General features: G+C 41.7%; 1 long non-coding RNA gene across 5 annotated transcripts; it reads left to right on the top strand.

Annotated features, from left to right (window-relative positions):
- The first annotated feature begins 1186 nt into the window (after positions 1–1186).
- LOC122087938 lies at positions 1187–3378 on the top strand. Of its 5 annotated transcripts, none has more exons than XR_006142911.1 (6): positions 1187–1587; positions 1692–1809; positions 1886–2044; positions 2146–2766; positions 2832–2921; positions 2998–3378. It is a non-coding gene; the product is annotated as an uncharacterized LOC122087938 (long non-coding RNA). The 5 variants fall into 5 exon arrangements; XR_006142913.1 differs by having other exon boundaries at positions 2146–2455; positions 2532–2921; XR_006142914.1 differs by having other exon boundaries at positions 2146–2422; positions 2532–2921.
- The last annotated feature ends 14586 nt before the right edge of the window (positions 3379–17964 follow it).

The following is a 17964-nucleotide window of genomic DNA, read 5'->3' on the forward strand; positions in this document are numbered from 1 at the left end:
AATATTCAGCAGCTCATAAATAATACATGCTTATATACCCAAATATACACATGCAAAGATTATTATTCATTTGCTTTGACGGACTTACTAGGGAGAATATGTCATTTTCTATCAAAAATTAATCTCTTTTCTTTTTGTTCAATAACCTTTTCTTTCTTTTTTCTTTTTTGCTTTGGTCCTCCACTGGGAAAACTGTGTAATTTTTTCAAAAATTATGTTTTTTTTTTTCTTCTCTTTTTTAAAGATGTATAATTTTTCTTTTCAAATTAAATTTTTTCAAAACTATGTTAAATTTTTTTCAAAATTATTATTCCATAAGGGAAAAGAAATTATATTATTATTTTTTATTATTTTACTAATCCACTAGGAAAAATAAAAATTTTCTTCTTCTTTTGTCTTTTTACTACTCCACTAGGGAAATTATTTATTATATTTTTGTAAAACAAAGTATTATTATTGTTTTTTATTTTTTTACTCCACTAGGGAAAATAAAAAAATATATATTTTTTTTCTCTTTTTTCTTACGACCTCACTGGGGAAATTATAAACTTATTTTTTTTTTTATATTTTATCCTTTAAAAAAAAAAACCTGGTGGGTCCGTGAGATTTCCTGTGGGCCCACGAATATTTTGGCGAACCCACAGGAAATCTAGTAGGCTTGCGAAACCTCTGTGGTCCCCCTTATAAAGGGTGGACCCCAAATTAATATTTTATCCCATTTTATATAGTTTTGCTCCATGTGTGGTGTTCTCCCCTCTCTTCTCCTGTGTTTTGCTATTTTATATTATTTTCTCAAATGGGACGCAAGCATACACGTGGCGAGAAGGTCATTAACCAGTTGGCTAACTCAGCTTCACAGAAACAGTGTAGCGGTGTGGTACCCAGGGTCGACCTTGAGGGGTGCAAAAGATCACATCTGCAACTCCGCTTGGGGAAAGTGGGTAAGTACCTTTTATTATTATTTCATTAAAAACGATTTTTTTTTTAAATGATGTATGCTCAGAATATTCTATGTACATATGCCCATGATATGTGTGCTTAGGGTATTTCATATATGCTTAGAATATTCTATCTGCATATGTGTATGCTTAGGATATTCCATATATGACAATGCATGTATGCCAATGATAAATATATGCATAATGATGTTTATGTTAAGATTTTACCTGTTTATGATAGGATGGGGTGGAGCCTTCTTTATCGAAGGCATGGGTATTTGAAAAAGGTTGGGGAGTGGTTCAACAAGCTCCACCTTCATATGCAGCGGATGATCTGCAATCTACCTTTCCGACCCGTAGCCATCGAGGTGCTCAGAAGCTGGATGTTGAGCTCACCCAGGTGTTGGCTGAGAGGTGGTGGCCAAGCACTCACACCTTCCATTTACCTATGGGGAGATAACACAAACTCCCCTTTACTTCCACATATTGACTGGTCTATGCTTTGGTGAGGAGCATGCGGTCTTCTCCACCCCCTTTGACCAGTCTAAGATTTTTTAGCTCACTGGCATTGATTCCCCAGATGCCTTTGTTCAGCTCACTACAGTCCGCAAGGCTTAGGACAACATCAGTGTCGACATGTCCTCTATTGGTAAGTAGAAGGAGCAGCTTGTTCATTCTTTCTTTGTCTACTGGACTAGCCAGCGTCTGTTTAGCAACCCTTAGGAAAGGCTGATCTTGGGCTTGCCTACTTAGATCTCCAGAGGATCCAGAAGTACGACTGGGTGGGGCTACTTATGCCTACTTTCTCCGAATGATGGACCACCTAGCCTGGGATGACCCTGGTCTGTATGGAGCCTCCTTCATCCTTTAGGTATGAGCTACTTGATTGTGTTTATTTACTTCATTGCTTTGCTCCATGCTCTTATATTTTTTATTTTTTCTTTCAGCCCTAGGAACATGAGCATCTTAGCTTTCTCTGCCCTCCCCTAGTTAATGGGGAACATGACAGTTTTCCCATTACTAGGAAATGGAGGAAGGCCGAGATAGTCCATGGCCCTCTACACCTTTCTACGACAAGGAGAGACGTGCTAAACTGACTTACTGATGTATGACTTTTCTATCCATTTATCCTTGCATTACATCTTCCTGTTGATCCTACTTCAATAGTGATTCTTTACACTTATAAATCTCCTGAACTTTGTTCTAGACTATGGATTTCCCTGTAGCTGCTAACTGGGATGAGGCCAGGAGGCTCACTGTCTCTGCATTCTATTCGAGGGACCTAGTGGTGCAGCATGGTCCCTTGGGGAGATACTAGCGAGGCAATGGTTTGATTCTAATGGCCCTTTGGTTCCTCACTTTCCTCCTTCCATGCATAACCCCAGCCTTTTTTCTAGGAGTTTCAAGCAGCCTTGATCAGGATGTTGGGGGATGACTTTATAAACCCCATGCTTGATTACAGAGAGTTTCTCTAGCGGGAGACAGTAAGTGTGCCTCTAACTGCCGAGGGATGCGATGTATGCTTCTTGGACTTTTCTTGCATTGGTTCTGATTCTAATGATCTTGTAAATAACATTGTTGTTTTCTTTTCAGTATGACAGGCTGGTCTGCTTCCCTAGCTTTCACACTCCTAGATCTACAAGTGATTCCATAGAGGGTCATCTCATATGAGCATAGGTCTTATCCATAACATGGCTGAGGTGTCCTTATCTATTCCAGGCTTCCCCTAGTGGATGTATACTGATGCGAGTGATCTTTAGTTCAGCGGATGTTGCCGAGGACGTCGATGGATGACAAGTGCATGGGCCTCCCCATTCCTTTTGACTATGTATGTCATCTCCCTCTCACTATTATACATTTTGATCTTTTCATCTCACTGTTTGTTCATTACAGGTTTCTCCTTCTATCTATGTTGAGTGCCACTGGATGATCCAGAGCCTCAGCACATATTTATACCATCACATAGAGCGCATTTGAGAGCAGGTATCCTTTAAAACTTATCTTTTCATTCTTAGAGAGAGATTTTGATGAATCCCAGCTGAGATCTTCTTATTCTCAGGATCAGCACATCGTGAGTCTTTAGACGAGGTTGAGCTAGGCCGATCCTAGATTTGGAGGCGGGGCCTACCCCTGGATTCAAAGGTAGAGCATTTGATCTTGAATTTGGAGGCGGGAGATCTGGCCCCTATATGGAGGAGTTGACCCCAAATTTTGAGGCGGATGGGGAGTCTGATATAGGCCCCACCTTTTCTTTGGATGATCTTGATCTCTTTAGTGGTGGTGATTGGCAAAATGAACAGTCATAGAGCCAAAACCAGAAATTTTTCTCTTTTCTTTCTTTTGAGGACAAATGAACAGAAATAGCAGTTTTTCTTTTATTTTAGAGATATGCACATAACATTACTCGTTAAGTTTATTTGGATTTTGTTCCTTTTTCTTATTGTGATGGTCTTTCTTTCTTTCTTTCTTTTTATTTTTATTTTTTATTTTTTATTTTGGGGATGATGCATGATTTTAGTCCTTAGATTTCCAGTCGCTAAATGTTTGCTAGTACTTGATGATTTTAGTCCTTAGATTTTAGTCCTTTTTCTCCGGATTCCCTTTGGGAGCTGATACTATCGCATGATATACGAAGGGAGGCAAAATGAAGTGCGAGTCTAGTCCATCAATCTGACTTGGTTGCAACCAAGGATCTTCATCAAGAAACCAGTGTGCGGCCACCACTAGGAAACCCAATTCACATCCTCAAGAGTCTTCCCTTGTAGGTATTCTACCCAATCAGTAATAGACTCGAACTCTAGAATTTCCCACTTGTCTTGATAGTTGGTCATCTTCAACCGATCATCATTCAAAGGCCTTAATAGTTACAAGCTATCCATCAGCCATAACTAGAATATGCCCGGACATCCTGAGTAAGGATTTATTCCAAATTTTCATTTGTAGTTCATCTCATCGAACCCCTGAAATAGTTTTGCCCAATGGTAGGGAGCAAATCACAGCCTTTCTTCAGTTTCTTCACCACTTCCATAATAACGAGATGTGCTCCTCACCCTGGAATGTATAAGATATATCAAGCTATCACATAGAAGAAATATGCATTGCCCCAATCCTCATGACAAACTCCTTCCTGTGGTGGGAACTAGGTGAAAGCTCTTGACACCTTCATGATATCAATCTTTCCATAGCTCATAAACTACGCCATTTCTTCCTTGCTCCATCTAAAAAAGTGTTGGATCTTCTCCGGATAATATGACTCCAGGAAGGGACAAAATAGTTTTCCCACCTGAGGGACAGTGTAAACATGCTTTGAACTCTTCTATGGTGGGTTAGATCTCTTTCGTTGCAAACTTGAACACATGGAGTTTCGTGTTCCAATACTGAGGTGTCTGTCATAGCAAACCATGGTTCAACTTTATACATCCAATCCGGCCAAGCACTTGCATATTCGTAGCTTGCAACAGATTTGGGTCCAAGTTGCCTATCTTCAATGTCCACTTCCACAATGTTTCATCTAAGGAGTCCATGTCTTTCTATTCCTGTAATTGTTTCAATTGGTTGGAAACAACTTTTAGTAATACTCAAATACTCAAGATTCAACAAGACTTCTATTACTTTTATTTATTGCATTGAGACTATCTTATTATGGACATATCAATCCCTCTTGGGTCATGAATGGGAGCCCTTTGCCCTCCAAGAACCAATTCCCCTTCTTATATGTGGCGAGACTTCACATGTTTGTTGAACTCCCTAGCCACCTTTTGTTGATATTTCTTCAAGTTATCCATGACTTTCATCCACTTCTCATCTAGGAAATTGAGCGCATCACACCTGGTCTTTATCCATTCACCCTCGGGTAGTTGACTATCAAGGAGTACTATGAAAGATGGCAACTGGATTTCTACAGGTAGTACTTCCTCTATACCATAGACTAAGGAGAAGGTGTTGCCCCTGTTGAAGATCTTATGGAGGTTCGATATTTCCATAAGGCATATGTCAACTTGTCAGCCTAGTCTTTATGAGTCTTAGCCATCTTCCAAAGGACCAACTTTATGTTTTTGTTGGCTATTTCCACTGCCATTAGTCTTTCGTCAATGAGTAGTGTACCTATGCCTTTTGATCCCAAATCTTTTGCAAATCTTGTTAGACATGCTCCAGAAATGGGATCCTTGATCTGATATCAACTCCTGCGACAATCCATATCGGCAAATGATATTTTCCTAGATGGACTTTGCCACTTTTGTGGCTGTAGGCACTAAGTAGGATTGCTTGTCTACCCATTTGGTGAATTAATCTATTTCCACCAAGATGAACTCATGTCTATTGGATGCCTTAGGATGAATCTTACCTATGACGTCAATGCCCCCAAGTAGAAAATGGCTAAGGATAACTGAGCAAGTGTAATTCTATGGGCAGGATGTGTATGATGTTGGTGAGGATCTGGCACTTGTGGCATTTCTTAACGAAATCCACGCAATTTGCCTCCACTATGTTCCAATAGTATCCGAAATAGGGAACCTTTTTGCCAATATATTTGCATTCATGTCTGGTCCATAAAGACCCTGGTGGGCCTCTTCCATAATGGTCTTTGCTTGTTCTTCATCTACACACAATGAATATCCCATCATAAGATCTTTTGTATAGCAAATCTCCTTATAGGAGAAATTAGGTGGCATATTTCCTTAAGAACTTCTTTTCTCTTTTGGTGGCTTCGACTGGGTACTTTCTTTCCCTGATGCAATCAATTATGCGGACGAACCATGATCTTCCATCCACCGTGAGGGTATTCACAATACTTTGGTATATGGGTTTATCTCTTCCTTCTACCATAAATGGTCAGAGTCATGCCATGGGATTGCATTATACCATAGATGCCAATGTGGCAAGAGCATCTACAAACCAGTTGTTATCTCTTTGGAAGTATTCAAAAGAGATCTCCTCGAAGTGCTTGATCAACTCCTCCAAGTGTTCATGGTATGGTCTCAGCTTTTTATCCCTAGTCTTCCTTTTTCTCTAGGTTTGGCAAATGATGATGGTTGATTATAACTTGATTGCTATTTCTAGTCCCAACGCACATGCTTCACATTCAGCAATATTATTGGTGCAGGGGCAATCGAGGCGAAAGGATGAGGGCAAATACAATCCTTCAGGACTTACCAAGAGTATTCCTGCATCGCATCCCTTTTGATTAGATGTTCCATCAAATTACAACTGCCATTCATTAGTGATTTCTTCTTCAGCTATTGCTATCCCCTCATACAGAAAGGCATCATCCAATATTCTTTCATCCTCTGTAGGGTGCACGACCAAATTATCTACTATCGCCTATCCTTTAATGGACTTTTGAGTGATGTAAGTGATATCAAACTCAGATAATAATAACAACCATCGGGCCATCCTCCCTGTCAAAGCTTGCTTCTCGAAGAGATACTTGATTGGATCCATCCTTGAGATTAGTCGAACTGGGTATGCCACCATGTAATGCCTCAGTGTCTTTGTTGCCCAAACTAAAGCTAAATAGGTCTTCTCCAAAGATGTTACACCTGTGCCCTAACCTGGACTAATTTGGACTTTTGTGATAAATCTCGAACCAGAGATTCAGAGTACCAATGAGTTTTGGCTCACAGTACCTCATTGCAAGAAGGGAAGGAATGACCCCACTTACTTGTGCATTTCATGCCAGTCCAACTGGAGAGGATTCAAGCCTTCCGACCCCAAGTGGTAAGTAACCTGACACCTCCCTACCCGAGTCTCGGCATATACCAAAATTATCGGAGGACCATACAGACAACCTAGGGCAAACACCCTTGGCATGAACAAGTGGGGACAGTAGGTTGTCAAGGCACAACACTGCGTTGACCACTGAAAAAAGCCTGGGTTGAATCCGATGGCCTACAGGCTGTTGGTTGGGTTTCGATGCCCGTGGGTCCCACCACCCGCATCGTGAACAACTCTAGATGACCCCAAACACTCTCTCATACCTTCCCCATGACTTGTACACCTTATGAGTCTATGGAGATGGACCCACGTGTCCCGAATGCCAGATTAACCCACTCGGACCAAATAAGGACCAACCAAACATGCCCTAGTCAAATGACTTACTATAAATATGAGAGGTGAGTTTATTTCTCACCTCTCACTTGTTCAAAACGTGGGAGAGGGAAGGAATGAGGAGAGAATGGAAGAAAAGGGAGGAGAAGAAGAAGAAGAAGAAGGAGAGGAGAAGAGCTCACCTTGACTCTGGGCTCCGCAGTTTCTTGTCGGAATCTTACCGGAGGTAGGTACCATCTTCTCCTACCACTCTCTCTCTTCATTTTGAACTAGTGTATTGAACATTGGAAGTGGATCACCAGGTTTGAGAGGTGAGTATTGACCCCAGAACCTCCCAGGGCTCGGGGAATGTTTATTTCACCTCCCCGGTGTAATTGTTGAGCTCAAACCAAGCTGGTGAGTTTCGGTAACACCTATAACCAAACATGAACCTAGGGTTTCAATCTTTCGATTGTAGTATCTCCTAAATGGCTTAGTGGAATCAATATTTCTTTATCTTGAAATGAAGATGGCAAGACCCCCTACAAACTCCATAAAACAAATCTCGATAATCTGGCCTAAGCCAAAAAGCCCCAACTGAGGTGGGCAGTTGCTGTTTTCCCACTGAAAATAACCCCATCAAAAACACTGGACCTGGATCCGGTGGCTATTTTCGGTGAGGTCCCAGCACCTTAGGAGCCTTCTATTTGCTCCATCAAAAACAACACTGATATTTTTTTCTGGAAATTGGCTATTTTTGGTGCATATTTTCGATGACCCTCTAAACTGTCAAGAATGACAGTGTTGTGCCCCTATGGGTGTTACCCTTGTGGGATCCCTCCGATGTTTCCGACACATGAGCACTCTTGTACCTAAGATAGAGATAAGCATGTACAATGAGGTCAATCATGAGTTGATACCAATTGATACACTTGGAACCCGATCCAACCCAAGTTACAACCAAGGTGAGGGATGGTTGACCTTCTTTCATGGAATGTTTAATATGTAGAGATTGGTCACATGTGTTAGGAATTTTAATTGATTATCATATTGTTAACATGATGATGTTGATAATTGTGAACATGCTATTCATGTGAACTCATTATGTTATGAAATGTGGACATTTTGTGATAGGATCCGGTGTGGCCGAGGTGGTTCCGTACCATGATCGCTGTGTGGATGTTGGACTCATGTATTGATTATGTGCATTAGATTAGATATAGTCACGGGAATGCACTTTGTGACCGATGGTGATTCTAGTATCATGCACCCCGGGACTATACTTGGAAATGAATATGCTTTATAGCCGATGGTGATTCTGGTATCGCGTAGTCCATACTAACTGTATCATTATGCAAGGCATGTAGGATATTTGTGGTTAGGTGACATTCTCTATGCTACGTCCTCTTGCCAATAGGGGTAAGGTGTTGGATAACCCATTAGTAGTATGTTTGATGAACCTTTGTGGAATGCCACACCCACGGTACAATGTGACTGTTGTCAAAGGAGAGAAATAGTTCAGCATGGCCTATGGTGATTCCAGTACTTTGATTTCTAAGAGGGGGTTGTCAGGGGTTTGCTGGTTGATTGATGGTCACATTCCAAGACCGACAGGCTCCTAATCACGACTAGGGTTTGTATTGCTGGGTGACTGATGTGTAAGTTCTAGGACTAGGGATACATCCTAATGTGTCGTAGTAGCATTTACCAAACTTAGTTGTATGTTAGGTGGATTAATAATCAAATGAATTCCATTCACATCATGGACTATGTGTTTATTTTTATACTCATGGCATCATGATTTATTACATGTATGTGGTTGGTTGTGTTTGATTGTGTATGAACCCCACCTCTCACTAAGCTAGTTGAAGCTCACTCCTCGTATATATTGCTTTTTAGATAATGATGTAGGTACAGTGGTGCCTTTGGTTTGTGACTCTATCTCCTCCAGACCCGAGTATGAAGTGACTGATTTGTAGATGCCAGAGGCCAAAAAGCACGACCAAGACTGTGCATGTGACACCTGTGCTTATGCGGCACCTTGAGTGGTTGGGTGTCCTTTTGTTCTTCTGGTACCAAATTGTGAATGATATTCTTTTGGGGCTTATTATTTATAAGTCTTGGATATTTGTAAATGAATAACTTGGTTATGGATATACAATATCATTAGATGATTTTTCACTTTAAGTTATGATTCCGCTATGGTATACTCTTATTCTATTGTAAATTATTTGGTTCGATGTGTGTGAGATTGTGAATGTTAAGGTACTGCTATCAGAGATCCTAGTAGAGGTGTAAGACGGGTAAGCGTCTTACTCACACCGTGGAATCCCATAATGGGGATTGGGGTGTGACAAGAGATGTGTACCAAGTCTCATATTCCAAGAACTTCTTGCTCAAATAGTAGATAACTTGTTGTGCTCCTTTTTTCTCTTTTGAACCAACAACGAACCTATGAAATTTTCATTGACTAATAAGTATAGCAAAAGAGGCTCTCTAGTAATTGGTGGTACCAGTACTAGTCAAATGCCTACTGACATTGATCATTCCATTCTTTGGGTTAATCCTTCTTCAGTAATTTGAAGATCAACTCACAAATGGTGGTTAGTTGAGCTATGAATTGGCTAATGTACTAGATGTGGCCAAGGAACTCTCATATCTCCTTCTTTGTCTGAGGTGTGGATATTCTTTAATCAACATAATTTTGATAGGGTTGACCTCAATGCCTCACTTGCTTACCAAGAAACCCAATAGCTTTCTAGCCATCGTGCCAAATACACACTCTAGGGTTTCAGCCTCAATTGATACTTCTTTATCCTCTCAAAGGACTTCTTTAGAGCGGGGATGTGCCCCTTCTGATCCACTGACTTCACTATCATGTCGTCCACACAGACTTCCACTCCCTTGTGTATCATGTTAGAGAGGATAGGTGTGGCTGCTCTTTGGTAGGTTACCCCAACATTTTTCAGCCCAAATGGCATCACTTGTAACAATATGTTCCCCACGGATGGTGAAAAGCTGTCTATCTATCTTCAGGATGCATGCTTATCTAGTTATACCCTAAGAAACCATCCATGAATGATAACAAGGCTTGTCCAGCTATATTGTCAACAAGCACTTCAATATGAGGCAACAGGAATTCGTCTTTTAGGTCAACCTTGTTAAGATCTCAAAGGTCTATGCACCGCACTTCCCATCTTTTTTAGGGACTGGAACAACATTTTCCAACCATTGGGGATACTCCACCACCTATAAGAAATCGGCATTCCGTCATTACCTCTTACCTGATTTTCTCGCTCCACTCGGGATGCATTCTTTTCTGCTTATATTGGCAAGTGATGTTGCACAATATTGGGATCAATCCCAGGCATAACCTCATAAGAGCAAGCGAAGACTTCCATGAATTCTTTGAGGAGACTCGTCACCTGTGTTATTTCTTCATCATCTAAGGTAGTGCAAAATATTACCTCTTGAGTGCATTGGTTTGTTCCCAAATTAATGACCCAAGTATCCTCGTTTTTTAGGCTTACATTGTTTTATTAAATTATGATATTTATTAAGATCATCATCAGAAAATGGAGGCACTTGGAATCAGAATTTTCATTGTTTAAAAGAGGAGTCAGCCTAGACATATATGAACAAAGGGACACAATCAACAACGTCAGATGACTCAACAACATACTCAAAGATGAGCCTTCTTTAGTGATATGTAGACCCGTTGACACCTGAGTATGAGTGAAGTCGAAGTTGTCTTCAACACTGGTCAAATTCAGTAGTGCACCGTTGGCCCTGTGAACTAAAAAATGCAATAGCGGACCCTCATCTTCTTCTATGGAAACCGTCTACTATGTCATATCCATGAAACTACTTGGTCACAAAGATAAATTGGTTGATCTTATGGTATCGAAAACCAAACTTTGTGAGGGGTGAATCCTGATTGAGGCTGCTCAGACCATTGGCAATGAAATCAAGCTTCTCTAGGTGGCCATTCGAAACTGCTCCAGTCCCTTGGTCGCATTTTAGTCTATTTTCTCATACCTTTCCATTACAATTAGTTATTACACAATGCACAAAAACCATTAATCTCTTTGCTCTCCTTCCCCAAGCGTAGGTACTTTGCCTGTGGAATGTCTGGGCATGAGTTCGTGCAAATCTTTTGCATGTGTCACTTGGAAAAGTGAGAAAATATGTCTTTTCATATCATTAGACATGTGTAACCACTAAACTAGCTTCACCTTCTTCTCCATTCTCTTTTCAAAAGAATCCAAGGATTGGTCATCTTCTTAGGTTGGATCATAATGGTGGAATCAAAAAAGGAATCCTCGTCTCCGACCATTAGTATTTTTGATATATCAATGACTCAGACTTTCATAGTCCTTCCTTGTAAACTGAATCTGGTCCAACTCACAATGCACCCAGTCAAATTCATCCTGGAAGAAGATATCGAACCCTGGTTGCAATTGGGCTACCATAAATCTCACGTTGGAGAAAATAGGGTCCAATTTTGACTTTTATATACAAAGGAATTCAGTCAAGATGACATACAGATGGATAGTACTCAGAAATATGATTCCAACGATATATGGTACGTCAAAATCAGACCATCGTATCTCCCACAATCTTCCCTGGAAAATCATATTTTTTTGTGCACATGTCATGTGCACCAGCTAGCTAGCCAACTAACCAGCCAGCCAACCATCTAGCCAGCCATCCAGCCAGCCAACCAGCCAGCCAGCTAGTCAACCAACAAGCCAGCCCCACAGACTATGCGCGCCCATTGTGCTAACCTGCACCCCTATCATGCCATGCCGTGCGCCCCTATGTGCCATGTCATGTATGCCCACCGTGCCATGTTGTGCACCCCGCGTGCTATACCGCGTGCCCCTGCCATGCCAGCCTGTGCCCCCGCATACAATATCGTGTGCCTCTGCCATACCATCTTGTGCCCCTGCATGCTATGTCACATGCCCCTATCGTGCCATCATGTGCCCCCACGTGCCATACCGTGCTCCCCATCATGCCAGCCTGTGCCCCTACGTGCCATGCCGCGTGCCCATACCTACCACGTGCTGTGCATGGTGGCCAGTCCCCCACACGTACCCATGCATACCCTGAACACCCCTACCTAGGCTTGTGTGCCGTCATCAATGGCCGGAATATGTGTCCCGCCGACCCGATGGATGAAGAAATTTTCTCTTCACCCACTTGTGCCCCTTACCTTGCCTAACTAGAGTGCCCTACTCCACAACCTCCTATTGGCCCAAAAAAGAATATTCTCACCTCATTGGCCTAAGAAAATGACTCACTTTTCCTATTAGTCCGAAAAATCATCTCCCACCCCATAGGCCAAAATTTTCATTTTTCATCCCCATTGCCTTACAAGAACCATTTTTTTCTACCATTGGCCAAAGGATTTCCCTTTCTCTCCCCATTGGTTCAAGAATCCTATAAATACCCCCCCTTCCTTTGATTTTTCACAACACAACACCACGACATCCAAGCATCCTAGAGAGAGAAGCTCTGCCCTCTCTCCTCCCCTTTCCCCCTTGAGATTTTTCAAGTCTTCAAAGAGATCTTCGTAAGATCCGAAGTGTTCTTTGGATCTTCGAAGTGTTCTTCAGGCCTTCAAAACTTCTCAATCCTTTTCCTTCTTTGAGTGATATTTTGTGTAGAAGAAATTCTCCATTAGTCCCCCACTCCCTCTTAAAGTTCTTCCAGTCTTTGTGGAGATCTTCATAAGATCCGAGGTGTTCTTCGGATCTTCGAAGTGTTCTTCAGGTCTTTGAAGTTCCTCAATCCTTAGGATTAGCCCATCCCCAGTGGAACCCCTACCGGAGGGCCACCTCAGCCTAGCCCTCTCATAGTCTATTCCTAGTGGAAGCTCTGCAAAATCGATAACTCAATAAAAATCTGGAAGTAGCCCCTCCCTAGCGGAAGCTCTGTCGAACCGATACCCCAGACTAAAACCTAAAAGTAATCGTTTTCAGCTGAAACTCTATCCAAATATCACCACAGTCAATGTATCTCAAGAAAGGAAGTTGGAGGTCAAGACCATCTTCACCTGAGCTAGGAGAATCCAAAAAATAGCTCGTGCCCGCACTAATTGGGGTCCCACCCCTCTTGACCTCGAAACAGGGGTCAAGCACAGGTATAATTTCTTACCCAAATTAGCATAATATAGACTTTATATTGACATTGTTTAATATATATAATCATTTAAATTCAGTTAATGTATATATGTGTGATAACTTAGCCATACATGCCGAATAGGAATAATGTGAAAAATTATCATTCTGAAGCATCTAGTAGGAAGACCAATTAAACCAGGTAGATTGGGTGCCTAACACCTTCCCAACTCTACAACCTGACACTTACCCTAAATCTCTGGACCATACCAACTTTTGGGCCTTCTTCTTAGGAATTGGGCCCACCCCTAAGTCTTAGGCCTATAATCCTAAGTGGCCACTCCAAACCCTTTTGCATGATCCGATCCCCACATTGGGCCATCATCAAATCCCCGTCTCGAATGAAAAATTTTACACTCTTGTGAAGTAGGCCTCCATGTATATTCAAGCGATGATACAGTGATGTGGGGCCTGTAGGGTAAGCACACACGACACACCCCTATCTCAAGAAAGAGAAAGAAAAAGAGAGGAGAGAGGACAAAATGGATGCAAGTCCTTTTCTTCCCACACAAAGAAGGAGAGGATCTCTCATCATTTCCGGCCGCTACCTTCACAGTGGTGACTCCACTGGAGATAAATGTCAAGCTTCTGACACTAGATCCTATCATTAAATGCAAGAACATTTTCCACCACATCTATTTGAAAACATGTTTGGCTAACTCCATGTTTGTATTTTTACTTGCTAACCTCATCATACATCGTGCTAAAAGTGAAATCATTTGGTGAGGGACTTCCTATCATGCCCGCACCCTTGGGGAGGTCAGTGCATGTCATGGAGAGTACTCTGAGAGTAAATGGTAGCCGCTTCCTATATAAGGGTGTGGGGTATTGTTAAACGGCAAGGATGTTCACAATTGTGCCAGTACCCTTAGGGAGCTCCGCGCACTTTATAACATTCTGAGATTGGATAATGATATTTTCACATTACACTTTTGTACGCAATCACTCACGGTTCCACCACCCTATGGCTAGTTACTTAACCTAGTGTGTAGTCACGAGTAATGGATAAGAAAGTCACCCCCTTGATCTCGTACCCATGGGTATATCAAAAGGATTATGTACCTTGCTTATAAATATCATGTTAAGGAAGCCTTATCTGTCGTATTGTATCCACTGCATGCTTGCATCATGTAGGAAATAGACGGAGAACGCTAGGAACGCCACAAGCTCATCTATAGAATTTGTTTGTGGTCTTGAAAAGGAATTTTTCTATAATATATTCTAGTCATAAAGAAATGCTCTCCTAAGTGGGTTTCGAATAAAAGGTGTCCTTCCTCCATAGAAATGAAATATGGATGATTTGGTTTACGTGATTTGGGCAGATTTCTGTCAAAGCCCCGTAAAATGCCAAATTATCCAAAAGACCCAAGGAAACTAGGGGGAAGGTCACCTAATGGGATAAGATTAAGGAAAGCATGACTTCATTGGAAAAGAATGTATTAATAGGAATATTCTGGTCAAACCATTTGTGTGTATCTCTCGCTTATGACATTGAGTGGACTAGTGGCATCAACCCCTATCTACTCCTTACCATTAATTGGACTAACTTTGGATAGATCATTGGTTGTTAATCTAGTGGATGTGTGAACAAAGGGGTTGGAAATATAAGAATCTTAAAATAAGCACTTTTGGTTCAGGCATAATTTCACACTTCAAGTATTCTCTGTGGTCCATTTGGACACGTCAAGGTAGCCGGTTGACTTGATTAAGTCCAGTATCACCTCTTTCGTCTCTTCGAGATTGTCTACCACCAAGTGATTACAACCCAGTTCACATGGATCCACATGATCCTAAATTATCTAGGGAAGCATGGGTCCACCCCATAGATACCTTGCAGATAGAAATGGCTGAGGTCAAGAGAAGGATAGCACAGATACTGCATGCACTCCAGAACCCTCCCAAGACTAAACCAGCATAAGCTATAGGCAAGTTGGATCAGACCGAACCTACGGGTCATCGTAGAAATTCTTCCCGAGCTGACTTAGGAGAACCAAAGCAAGCCAGGCCAATTGGTCAAAGAGGAGCTTCACCTATCCATCCAAATGGTCAATGTGAGGCCTATTCTAGGGTCCCTCCTCCCAGGGTAGTAATTGAAGATGAAGAAGAAGAGTTTGTGGCACATTTTCGAATGGAACCTCCAAAGATAGAGAGAGAAATAAAATTTAGGGAGCAATTGGAAAAATTGGAAAATATGCTCCGAACAAGAAAGAGTTCGAAAAGATAAGCAGTGGATTCTAATGAAATGAGTTTCTTCTCTAGGGCAAGAATTCCCGAGAAATTCAAATGGCAGACCAACAGGTTTGATGGGTCAGGGGACCCCAAGGCTCATCCCAAAGTCTTCCTTAGCATCTCCAAGTCATGGTAACTTACGGACAACAAGATGGGATAGCATTCATGTTAACCCTATCAGGACCCGCACTAAGATGGCTGACACAGTTAGAGACTGCCCAAACTCAGAATTGGACAATGGCAGTGAAAGGTTTTATGAAGCAATAATCTTACAACACTGAAGTGGATGTGAAACGTCAACAGCTTGAGACGTTGAGACAACAGCCTAGAGAAGGATTCACCACCTTCCTGATAAGGTTTAGGGATAAAGCCGCAAAGATGGTAGATTGGCCTTCAAAAGCAGAGCAAGTAGAAATGTTGATTGAAAACTTGTCAAAGCCTTATTATGATGTCTTTTACTATCAACATCTTCAAACTTTTGATGCCTTGATAGCCATATGTACACTTGTGGAAAATAGAATCCTAAGGAAAGCTCAGTATCAAGGATCCTCCCAAGATGCAGGTAAGAACACTAGAGTTGGATGGGGAAAGGGTCCCAAGACCAATATGGTAGGTGTGGTTCAACAGTCAGTCTCACCTGTCACCTCTTCACAATCATTCGTGATATAAGCAGATGCACCCTCCCAGAAGGCTCCTTGTCCAAGAAGGCAGTTTACTGATTTGGGAATACCCATGACAATAGTATATGAAAAGCTAAAGAAACAAGGATTGCTGGGGATGATGGCTCCAAGAGTAATCAGCAACCCTCCCCAAGCTTGGTACAGAGATCATGAATATTGTGCTTATCACACTCAGAAGGGGCACAACACTGAAAGATGCATAGGTCTCTAGCATGCAATCCAGGACTTGCTAGACAATAGGACCATTGAAGTCAAGGTGAAGCAATCTCCTAATGTTAATACCAATCCCCTCCTAGATCATGGAACTGTTAACATGTTGGCAACAATGAGTGACTGAAAAAATTGGGATCCTAAGTTCTATGATCCAACCCATTTTATTAGGGATGCCAAGAAATACCAAGAAGAGAGGCATGTTGAATGGCAAGAGAAGTTCCATCTTGTGCAAAGGTTGTCCCTTCCTCCATAATTGGTAGGGCATATCCATGGATTCATTAAAGATGCTTGTCAAAAGGAGTGTGACTCCTTCCGAAGGGCTATTCACATGTATCAATTAGATAAGCACTTTTGTCACCTCATGTTCTATAATCATGTGGACAACCTAGACGAAGAAGCAACAGAGAGTGACCTCACTCAACTCATTGTGTCCCAAGCTTGAAAGAATCACATGAATGCCTATGCTTACAGGAGGTCCATGATTTAAAGGGCTAAGGTCATAAAGGCTCCTAAAAGAGAAGGGTCATCAGAAGAAGGATAAAAAAAATCAGACATCCGCCATTCATCCGTCCTCATCAATAGAAAAATCCACCGCACCATACCTCTAACCTTCACCATATTACCAACCTCCACCATTCCTTCAACCTTCACCATGTCACCAACCTCCACCATATCATCAACCTTCACCACATCATCAAGGAGAGGGAGTTTCCTCATCTTATCACCCCCAATCTTCATACCCTACCTCTTACATCACATCACCTTTACATCACTCCACCTCATATCCCTTATCACCCTCATACCAATCCCATTCTCAAGGATCGGTATATAACCCAAAAGAAGGATGGATGGATGGGTACAATTGGAAGGATATGCTCGCACTACTAGACTCCCCAAAGAGACCTCATCAACAGGATCAATGAATGCTTTAGGAGAAGGCTAGGATTGTGATCCCACTTCTATAATTCATCCCACTATATCTTTATAGGATAATCCAGAGGTAATTGAAGAAGTCATAGATGACTTCCTCAAAGTAGTGATAGCATTGTCGATGGGAGAACAAATTATAGAGCATGCCTCCCTAATCCACATAGGTAGTGACACGAGAGCGAAGATAAGAAGGATGGAGATGACTCTGATTCTCAAGACGACGATGGGTACCCAGATTGGGATGACTACCAGGGGCCTTGGCATAATGATGATGATAATGAATCAGGATACTATTCACCCAAGGATCTGAGAGGATGTTCTATGTATGCAATTGGCGAAGATGACCCAATGATTGATCCCATAGATACTATTCAGTCGGCACTCACAATTCACATGGAAGGGGAAGATTCGGCATCAGATTCAGAGGATAGTGAAGGATATGAGATAACTGTTGAAGGAGAAGCAAATTCTATAGCAGAACACATGGCTTCTGTGTATAATCATTTGATTGACATCAAACTCGATGCTGATGAGATTGATCGAATGTTAGGTGAAGTGGCCATCAGTGAATAATGCTACACTGAGCAGTTAATAATCCTTGAGAAAATAGGGGGATATTCCACACTTATAGAAATGATAGATAAAACAGTTGCACAGCTTTCTAATGCAGTCAAGAAGGTACGAGCTAGGGCTGTGGATATTTATGGAGGACTTTGACCTCCTACCCTAAGCCGAGAAGAGGAATCTGAGGAAGAAGATGAC

This window comes from Macadamia integrifolia, chromosome 9, assembly GCF_013358625.1.
Source record: "Macadamia integrifolia cultivar HAES 741 chromosome 9, SCU_Mint_v3, whole genome shotgun sequence".
In the NCBI taxonomy this organism is placed as follows: domain Eukaryota; kingdom Viridiplantae; phylum Streptophyta; class Magnoliopsida; order Proteales; family Proteaceae; genus Macadamia; species Macadamia integrifolia.